Consider the following 9224-nt stretch of genomic DNA (forward strand, 5'->3'; position numbering starts at 1 on the left):
TTCATATCATACATCCGTCGGAAAGATATCCTAAGAGCTACTTGAATTCCCACTTATAAACTCCCGAAATTTTCCAGTTATGCAATCAGGTGTTGGGGATACAGGGAAAGCATAATATCTCACCCAAAACTAGCAAATCCTACAACCAGTTGTATCCATCCTTCAACACATAACCAAGAAACCTTCGGAAATCATTTACCTCAACCTTCAAAAAGCATCCGTTATACGAGTTATGGCAATACTACCAAACTCCCTCCCTAGTACTGGGTGGCGTCGAGGTTATCTCACCAACAACTGCATAAAAGAGATTTTCGATGTCGGCGAAACTAATCTCAGGTATTCCAGAACTGCAACGATAAAATTGTGACGACAACACCTCGGAGCTCAACTCCCCGGGACACTGCCACAACCCCTAAATGACAGGAGGCACCAAGAACAATGTTCTCGTCACAAAACCATCGGAACGATTCCAAGATACCCGCGTGATCCTAAAAAAAATTTTAGTGAAATTTGAGAAGAGAAGAGTCAAAACTCTACGTCAGGATGCCTCACCAGAACGACGAAGGGACTGAAGAGTAAAAAGAATTCCTAACTCTCCGATATATATAATCCTAAATGACTCAAAACATTTCTAGACTCAATAACGCCAGCTATTCGATCAAGCAGGGGGCTCCTAAGGTTGGGGAAGGCTCTGATTAACAACTTGTAACGCCCTCAATGCAGCTATATCTCCCACGTGTCGAAGCACGACTTAGAGGCATAACCGCATTGAAAGCAATGTTGCAAGTGAGGTAATCTTCACACAACCCATGTAATACATAAGGGAAAGAGATACATAGTTGGCTTACAATAGCCACTTCACACAATTACTTGAATAAAGCATTACATCAACCAGTTACAATCAAGGCCCGACTACGGAGCCAAAATAAAAGAAGACTACCCCAAAAGCTACACAGATCCCCGATCGACCCCAACTGGGCTCCACTACTGATCAACTAGAACGAAACAACACAAAGGACAAGATCTTCATCGAGGTCCTCCTTGAGCTTGGTCGCGTCATCCGCATGGTTCAACGGCACCTGCAAGCTGGTTTGGAAGTATCTGTGAGTCACGGGGACTCAGCAATCTCACACCCTCGCGATCAAGACTATTTAAGCTTATGGGCAAGGTAAAAGGTATGAGGTGGAGCTGCAGCAAGCGACTAGCATATATGGTGGCTAAACATACGCAAATGAGAGCGAGAAGAGAAGGCAAAGAACGATCGAGAAACTATGATCAAGAAGTGATCTTAGAACAACCTACGTCAAGCATAACTCCAACATCGTGTTCACTTCCCGGACTCCGCCGGAAAGAGACCATCACGGTTACTCACGCGGTTGATGTATTTTAATTAGGATCAACTTCAGGTTTTCTACAACCGGACATTAACAAATTCCCATCTGCCCATAACCGCGGGCTCGGCTTTCGAAAGTTCAAATCCCTGCAGGGGTGTCCCAACTTAGCCCATCACAAGCTCTCACGGTCAACGAAGGATATTCCTTCTAGCGGGAAGACCCGATCAGGCTCGGAATCCCGGTTACAAGACATCCTCGACAATGGTAAAACAAGTCCAGCAAAGCCGCCCGATGCGCCGACATCCTGATGGGAGCTACACATATCTCGTTCTCAGGGCAACACCGGATAGGTCAAGCTACGAGTAAAACCAACCCTCAAGTTTCCCCGAGGTGGCCCCGCAGGCTGCCCATTTCGGACCAACACTTAGACAAGCACTGGCCCGGGGGGTTAAAAATAAAGATGACCCTTGGGCTGGCCTAACCCAAGGGAAAAAAGGCTAGGTGGCAAATGGTAAAACCAAGGTTGGGCCTTGCTGGAGGAGTTTTATTCAAAGCGAACTGTCAAGGGGTTCCCATTATAACCCAACCGCGTAAGGAACGCAAAATCCGGGAACATAACACCGATATGACGGAAACTAGGGCGGCAAGAGTGGAACAAAACACCAGGCATAAGGCCGAGCCTTTCACCCTTTACCAAGTATATAGATGCATTAATTAAATAAGAGATATAGTGATATCCCAACAAAATGTCCATGTTCCAAACATGGAACAAGCTCCAATCTTCACCTGCAACTAACAACGCTATAAGAGGGGCTGAGCAAAGCGGTAACATAGTCAAACAATGGTTTGCTAGGACAAGGTCGGTTAGAGGCTTGGGTTAAGAATATGGGAGGCATGATAAGCAAGTGGTAGGTATCGCAGCATAGGCATAGCAAAAGAGCGAGCAACTAGCAAGCAAAGATAGAAGTGATTTCGAGGGTATGGTCATCTTGCCTGAAATCCCGCAAGGAAGAAGAACGAGTCCATGAACAAGACAAACGGACGAAGATGAACGGGTCCTCACAAACGCGACATTAACGGAACCAACCCGAAGAAGCAACACCGGAAAGAAGCACACAACATAGTAAACAAACCACACATGAACAAGGTATGATATGCGGGATGCGGTATGCAATGCATATGCATGATTTGCAAAGGAATGATTGGACCTGGCCTCAACTTGGAAAACCAAGAGTGCCACTGGAAAGGTGAGATGATTTCGGTAGAAATCGATATAAAGATCACCGGAATCGGATGCATGGTTTGGAAATGGCAAGCAAAACAAATATGGCACCGGTCTGCGATAATCAGCAAGTAGTCATCTAAATGCATCAAGATAAATATGCTACAGCACTCAAACATGACAACAAAATACATGGAAGGGATCCACTCATGATGCTTGACAAAATATGAACACTGAGCTATGGCTAATTCATCCATTAACAGGCTCAAAAAAGCATGGCAAAAGTGCAAATGATAACAGGTTTCAGACTTAGTGAAAAACTGGAGCATGCAAAACAGTTAACGAGTAGGCATGTTTACGAGCTCGATGCACAAACTACAAAGCATGGCATGACAAACTAAGAATACACCCATCAAGAAGACATGGCATAGGAGCTAGATATGGCAAGAACAACAACATAGCATGCATGGATCAATAGCAACATCCTCGGCAAAATCGCTAACAAGTCAACAATCTGCCAGGATTCACGAAATAGCAAAAGTAGAGCTCGATTGACCCAATCTAGGGTGCTCCATAAATGCAAAAAAATACATGGATGGATAGAGCACCACAATTTTAACAAAACTTCCTTACTGATCATCCTCAAAAGAGGCACGGATTACTAGGAAACAACATGAACATATGGCATAACGACAAAATCAGGACAATGACTTAGTGAAATTCAAAGTCCCTGAAATCAGCGTTAACGATTACGCTACTTTGCAAGCTTGTGCTAGTCACCACAAATATCACAAAAATACATGGCATACACCCCTGTAAGGGTGGCATGGCATATAACAAAACACATGTAGAGCTCAACATCATAGCATGCACACATTAATCATGGCAAAAATGACAAAATGTCATTTGCTAAAACAGATCTGCCAAATTACTCACATAGCCCTCTTCCAATAGTATTTTCAGCATCAAAATGAGCTCAAATGAAAATGATGCAATGAGATGAAATGATGTACTCGTCGAGGCAAACATTTTGATATGCTACACGCATGAATCGGAGCTACAGATACAGAGTTATGATGCGATGAAATATGCAAAAGATTAGGGTTCGGAGGGAAAAAGTCAACCCGAGGAAAACTCCAGATCCAGATCCGGTTTGCACACGGATTGAGGCACCGCCAGAGTTCCTCGCCGGAACAGAGGAAGAAGATGGTTGGCGCGGCTAGGGCTCACCGGAGTAGAGGTCGCCGGGGCCGGAGGAGGTGCGGCGGAGGGCGGCGCGGCGAGACGCGGTGGTCGCTGGCGAGGTGGTGGCCGCCGGCGAGGGAGGCGGCGCGGGGCGGCGCTGGCGAGAGGCTGGCGGCGCGGCAGGCAAGGAGGCGCGGGCGGCGATGGTCGCCAGCGGGGAGGCGCTAGGCAGCGGGGCTCGGCTGTGAGGAGCCGGACGCCTCGGGCACCCGGTGCGCGGCGGCGATGAGTTGGGCCCGCGCGGGCTCGATCTAGGTTCCGCGGGCCGGCGGGCGCGGGGCGAAGTGGGGCGACAGGTGGCGCGCGCGGAGTGGCGGGGAGCGGCGGCGGGGCAACGTGGCATGATCCGATTGGCTGGAGGGAGGTGGCTGCGGGGCGGCGGACATGTCCGGTGCGGTGGGAGTTTTGTCCGGTGGCGCGAGGTAGAGGAAGGCTAGGGTTAGACTGCGCGGAATTTCGGGGAAGGCCACATATTTATAGGTAGAGGGAGCTAGGAGAGTCCAAATGAGGTGCGGTTTTCGGCCACGCGATCGTGATCGAACGACCGAGATGATGGAGGAGGTTTAGGTGGGTTTTGGGCCACTTTGGAGGGGTGGGCTGCAACACACACGAGGCCTTTTCGGACCCTCGGTTAACCGTTGGAGTATCAAACGAAGTCCAAATGGCACAAAACTTGACAGGCGGTCTATCGGTAGTAAACCAAGGACGCATGACAAATCTCGGTCCAATCCGAAAACGTTTAACACCCGCACATGAAAAGAGGTAAAAGGGAACACCAGGTGACATAGGAGCGCCGGATTGCAAAACGGACAACGGGGAAAATGCTCAGATGCATGAGACGAACATGTATGCAAATGAAATGCACATGATGACATGATATGCAATGCATGACACGCAAGCAATGACAAGGAAAGAACAGCGAATAACTGGAGGACACCTGGCACATCGGTCTCGGGGCGTCACACTCACTCGTCCGAGAAAGCACTCCAAAGATGTCCGGATTCGGAGCCGGGGGTAAGTGGATGGCCTCCTCCATCAAGAAGAAGGATATCAAGGCGCTCCGGGAGGCCGGATATCTGGCCAAGGGGATCGCTCACCAACTCTCGGCCAAGGGACATATCGTCTCTACTCGAGAGCCCCACGAGAGGGTTGTGTTTCTCACACATTTTGTCCGCGGGCTGGGCTTCCCTCTTCACCCCTTCATCTGTGGACAGATGTTTTACTACGGGCTAGACTTCCATGACCTAGCTCCCAACTTCATCCTCAACATCATGGCATTCATTGTCATGTGCGAGGCCTTTCTCCGCATCCCGCCTCACATCGGCCTATGACTAAAGACCTTTAATGTGAAGCCGAAGGTGGTGAGCGGACAACAAGCAGAGTGCAGAGGCGCCATGGTGGGCAAGATGCCCAACGTTACCTGGACCGAAGGCTCGTTAGTGGAGATGGTGAAAGGGTGGTAATTGGGGTGGTTCTATATCACCAAGCCGCGCGACGCCAACTGGGTGGCGGCCCTCGAATTCAGATCTGGAATCCCGATGCGGCTCGCCTCCTGGCAAGAGAGGGGCCTAACCTGGGGTCCCTCGGACGAGCTGACTGGGCTCCAGACGTGCGTCTAGAACATGATAGATAGGAAGATCAAGCTCGTCAATGTGGTCCGGGTCATGCTCATTTGTCGGGTCCTTCCGTGCCAACGCCGGGCTTGCTATCTGTGGGAGTACGATCCGGCCAAGCACCAGACGCTACTAGAGCTCTTCGGCACGACGCACGAACAAATCTGGAAAGTGCTCTTCAAGGCCGGCGAGACGCCACCGCCCACGACCGAAGATCGCGGGCTTAGCTTAAAACGCCAGGCTAACCCGGTAAGTTCTTTTAATGTTTTTAAGGTGTACCCTTTAATAGCATATTTTGAGAAAAAGCCTAAGCTTTCCTACCCGTGTTTTTAGGCCTGGATCAAGATAGAGGAGGGGATTAACTGTCCGGCTCCGCTGCCCGAAGACCAAGAATTCGCAATAGAAATAACTAAGTATTGGAATATTAATATGATAGAAGATAAACCCGGGGGCCACAGGTTTCACTAGTGGCTTCTCTCAAGAGCATAAGTATTATGGTGGGTAAACGAATTACTGTAGAGCAATTGATAGAATTGAGCATAGTTATGAGAATATCTAGGTATGATCATGTATATAGGCATCACGTCCGAGACAAGTAGACCAAAATGATTCTACATCTAATACTATTACTCCACACATCGACTGCTATCCAGCATGCATCTAGAGTATTAAGTTCAAGAGAATAGAGTAATGCTTTAAGTAAGATGACATGATGTAGAGGGATAAACTCATGCAATATGATATAAACCCCGTCTTTTTATCCTCGATGGCAACAATAGAATACGTATCGGCTCCCTTTCTGACACTGGGATCGAACACCGCAAGATTGAACCCAAAGCTAAGCACTTCTCCCATTGCAAGAAAGATTAATCTAGTAGGCCAAACCAAACTGATAATTCGAAGAGACTTGCAAAGATAAACCAATCATACATAAAAGAATTCAGAGAAGAATCAAATATTGTTCATAGATAATCTGGATCATAAACCCACAATTCATCGGATCTCGACAAACACACCGCAAAAGAAGATTACATCGAATAGATCTCCAAGAAGATCGAGGAGAACTTTGTATTGAGATCCAAAGAGAGAGAAGAAGCCATCTAGCTAATAACTATGGACCCGTAGGTCTGAAGTAAACGACTCACACATCACCGGAGAGGCCATGGAGTTGATGTAGAGGCCCTCCATGATCGATGCCCCCTCCGGTGGAGCTCCGGAAAAGGCCCCAAGATGGGATCTCTCGGGTACAGAAGGTTGCGGCAGTGGAATTAGGTTTTCGTGGTGCTCCTGGATGTTTGGGGGGTACGTGGATATATATAGGAGGAAGAAGTACGTCGGTGGAGCAACGGAGGGCCCACGAGGGTGGAGGGCGCGCCCAGGGGGTAGGCGCCCCCCTGCCTCGTGCCTTCCTCCGTTGTTTCTTGATGCATACTCCAAGTCTCCAGGATCATGTTAGTTGAGAAAATCACATTCCCGAAGGTTTCATTCCATTTGGACTCCGTTTGATATTCCTTTTCTTCGAAACCCTAAAATAGGCAAAAAACAGCAATTTGGGCTGGGCCTCTGGTTAGTAGGTTAGTCCCAAAAATGATATAAAAGTGTAAAATAAAGCCCATTAACATCCAAAATAGATAATATAATAGCATGGAGCAATCAAAAATTATAGATACGTTGGAGACGTATCATAATGCGATAAGCAAGTAAAGCTATTTAACATGCCGCAACCAAGGGCGAGCTGCGTGCGGGTATATAAAACAGGTATGGCAATCATTTAGTAGAGACCACCTGGGGATTCCCTTGTATGCCAGAGCTCCTTGCCTCCTTGGTGTGTTCTGCAAATGGGTCTTCCGCATAGACCTCGAAAAGAGAAAAAAACCGTGATAAAAAGAAAAATAAAGGCGTGTGAATCCCAGGGTCAGTCAAGCCGCACTGTGGATCGCGAGCGAGTTATGCCTCCGTCCGTACCCACGGGGTTTTGAGTGCGTAGTTATGTATGCGCGGTACGGATGCCATTTCCTCATCGGGGCTGGGTCGGTGGCCGAATTTACTAATTCAGCTCTTGACGAACCGAGTTGCCCTGTTGCAGTGTAGTCCGTACCTTCTTAACGATGTCCAGGGGCTCGGCGGCCGGATTATGGTGCCGCTTGAGAAGGCCGCTCTATATTTCCGCTGCTAGGGCGGCGATATGCTTCTGTGTACGGAGGGAACGTTCCGTGTTTCCATTTACTGTAATGATGCCGCGTGGACCGGGCATCTTGAGCTTGAGATAAGCATAATGTGGCACCGCGTTGAATCTAGCGAACGTGGTTCGTCCAAGCAGTGTGTGGTAGCCGCTGCGGAAGGGGACGATATCGAAGATTAGCTCTTCGCTTCGGAAGTTATCCAGGGAACCGAAGACCACCTCCAGCGTGATTGAGCCCGCACAACGAGCCTCTACGCCTGGTATAACTCCTTTAAAGGTACTTATCGTGGGCTTGATTCGTGAGGGATTAATGCCCATTTTGCGTACTGTATCCTGATAGAGCAGGTTGAGGCTACTACCACCGTCCATTAGGACTTGTGTCATGCGAAATCCGTCGATGATTGGGTCGAGTACCAATGCGGCCGAACCGCCATGAAGGATGCTAGTTGGATGATCACGACGATCAAAGGTGATTGGGAATGACGACCATGGGTTGAATTTTGGGGCGACTGGCTCTACCGCATAAACGTCCTTGAGTGCGCGCTTGCGCTCCCTTTTGGGGATGTGTGTAGCATATATCATATTCACTGTTTTGACTTGAGGCGGGAATTTCTTATGCCCCCCCCCCAGTGTTTGGCTGTCGGGGCTCCTCGTCTTCGTCCTCGCTCTATGATTCCCCTACCCTGTTTTCGCCGTTTACCTTGCTGGCTTGCTTAAAGACCCGACAATCTCTGTTAGTATGGTTGGCCGATTTGTTTGGGATGCCATGTATCTGGCACGGGCGATCAAGTATGCGATTCAAGCTCAATGGTCCTCTGTCGTTCCTTTTATAGGGCTTCTTTCGCTGGCCGGACTTGGAGCCACTGAATCCGGCGTGAATTGCAGTGTCGTCGGTGTTATCGCCATTGCTTCGGCGTTTGTGTCTGTTGCGCCGGAGCTTGCTAGTGCTGTTTTTGGCCTTGGAGGGGCCTGCTTCATTGGCTGTGTTTGTACTGCGAGCCAGCCAACTATCCTCTCCCGCGCAAAAGCGGGTCATAAATGTCGTGGGGGCGGCTGAGGGAGTCCTGGATTAGGGGGTCTGCGGACAGCCAAACTATATCCTTTGACCGGACTGTTGGACTATGAATATACAAGATTGAAGACTCCGTCCCGTGTCCGGATGGGACTCTCCTTGGCGTGGAAGGCAAGCTAGGCAATACAGATATGTAGATCTCCTCCCTTGTAACCGACTCTGTGTAACCCTAGCCCCCTCCGGTGTCTATATAAACTGGAGGGTTTAGTCCGTAGGACAACATACAATCATACCATAGGCTAGCTTCTAGGGCTTAGCCTCTCCGATCTCGTGGTAGATCAACTCTTGTAATACTCATATCATCAAGAACAATCAAGCATGACGTAGGGTATTACCTCCATCAAGAGGGCCCGAACCTGGGTAAACATCATGTCCCCTGCCTCCTGTTACCATCCGCCTTAGACACACAGTTCAGGAGCCCCTACCCGAGATCCGCCGGTTTTGACACCGACATTGGTGCTTTCATTGAGAGTTCCACTGTGTCGTCACCATAAGGCTTGATGGCTCCTTCGATCATCGGTAGCGATGCGGTCCAGGGTGAGGTCTTCCTCCCTGG

Source organism: Triticum urartu, chromosome 1A (assembly GCF_056163025.1).
Source record: "Triticum urartu cultivar PI428250 chromosome 1A, HENAU_Tu73, whole genome shotgun sequence".
NCBI classification, from domain to species: domain Eukaryota; kingdom Viridiplantae; phylum Streptophyta; class Magnoliopsida; order Poales; family Poaceae; genus Triticum; species Triticum urartu.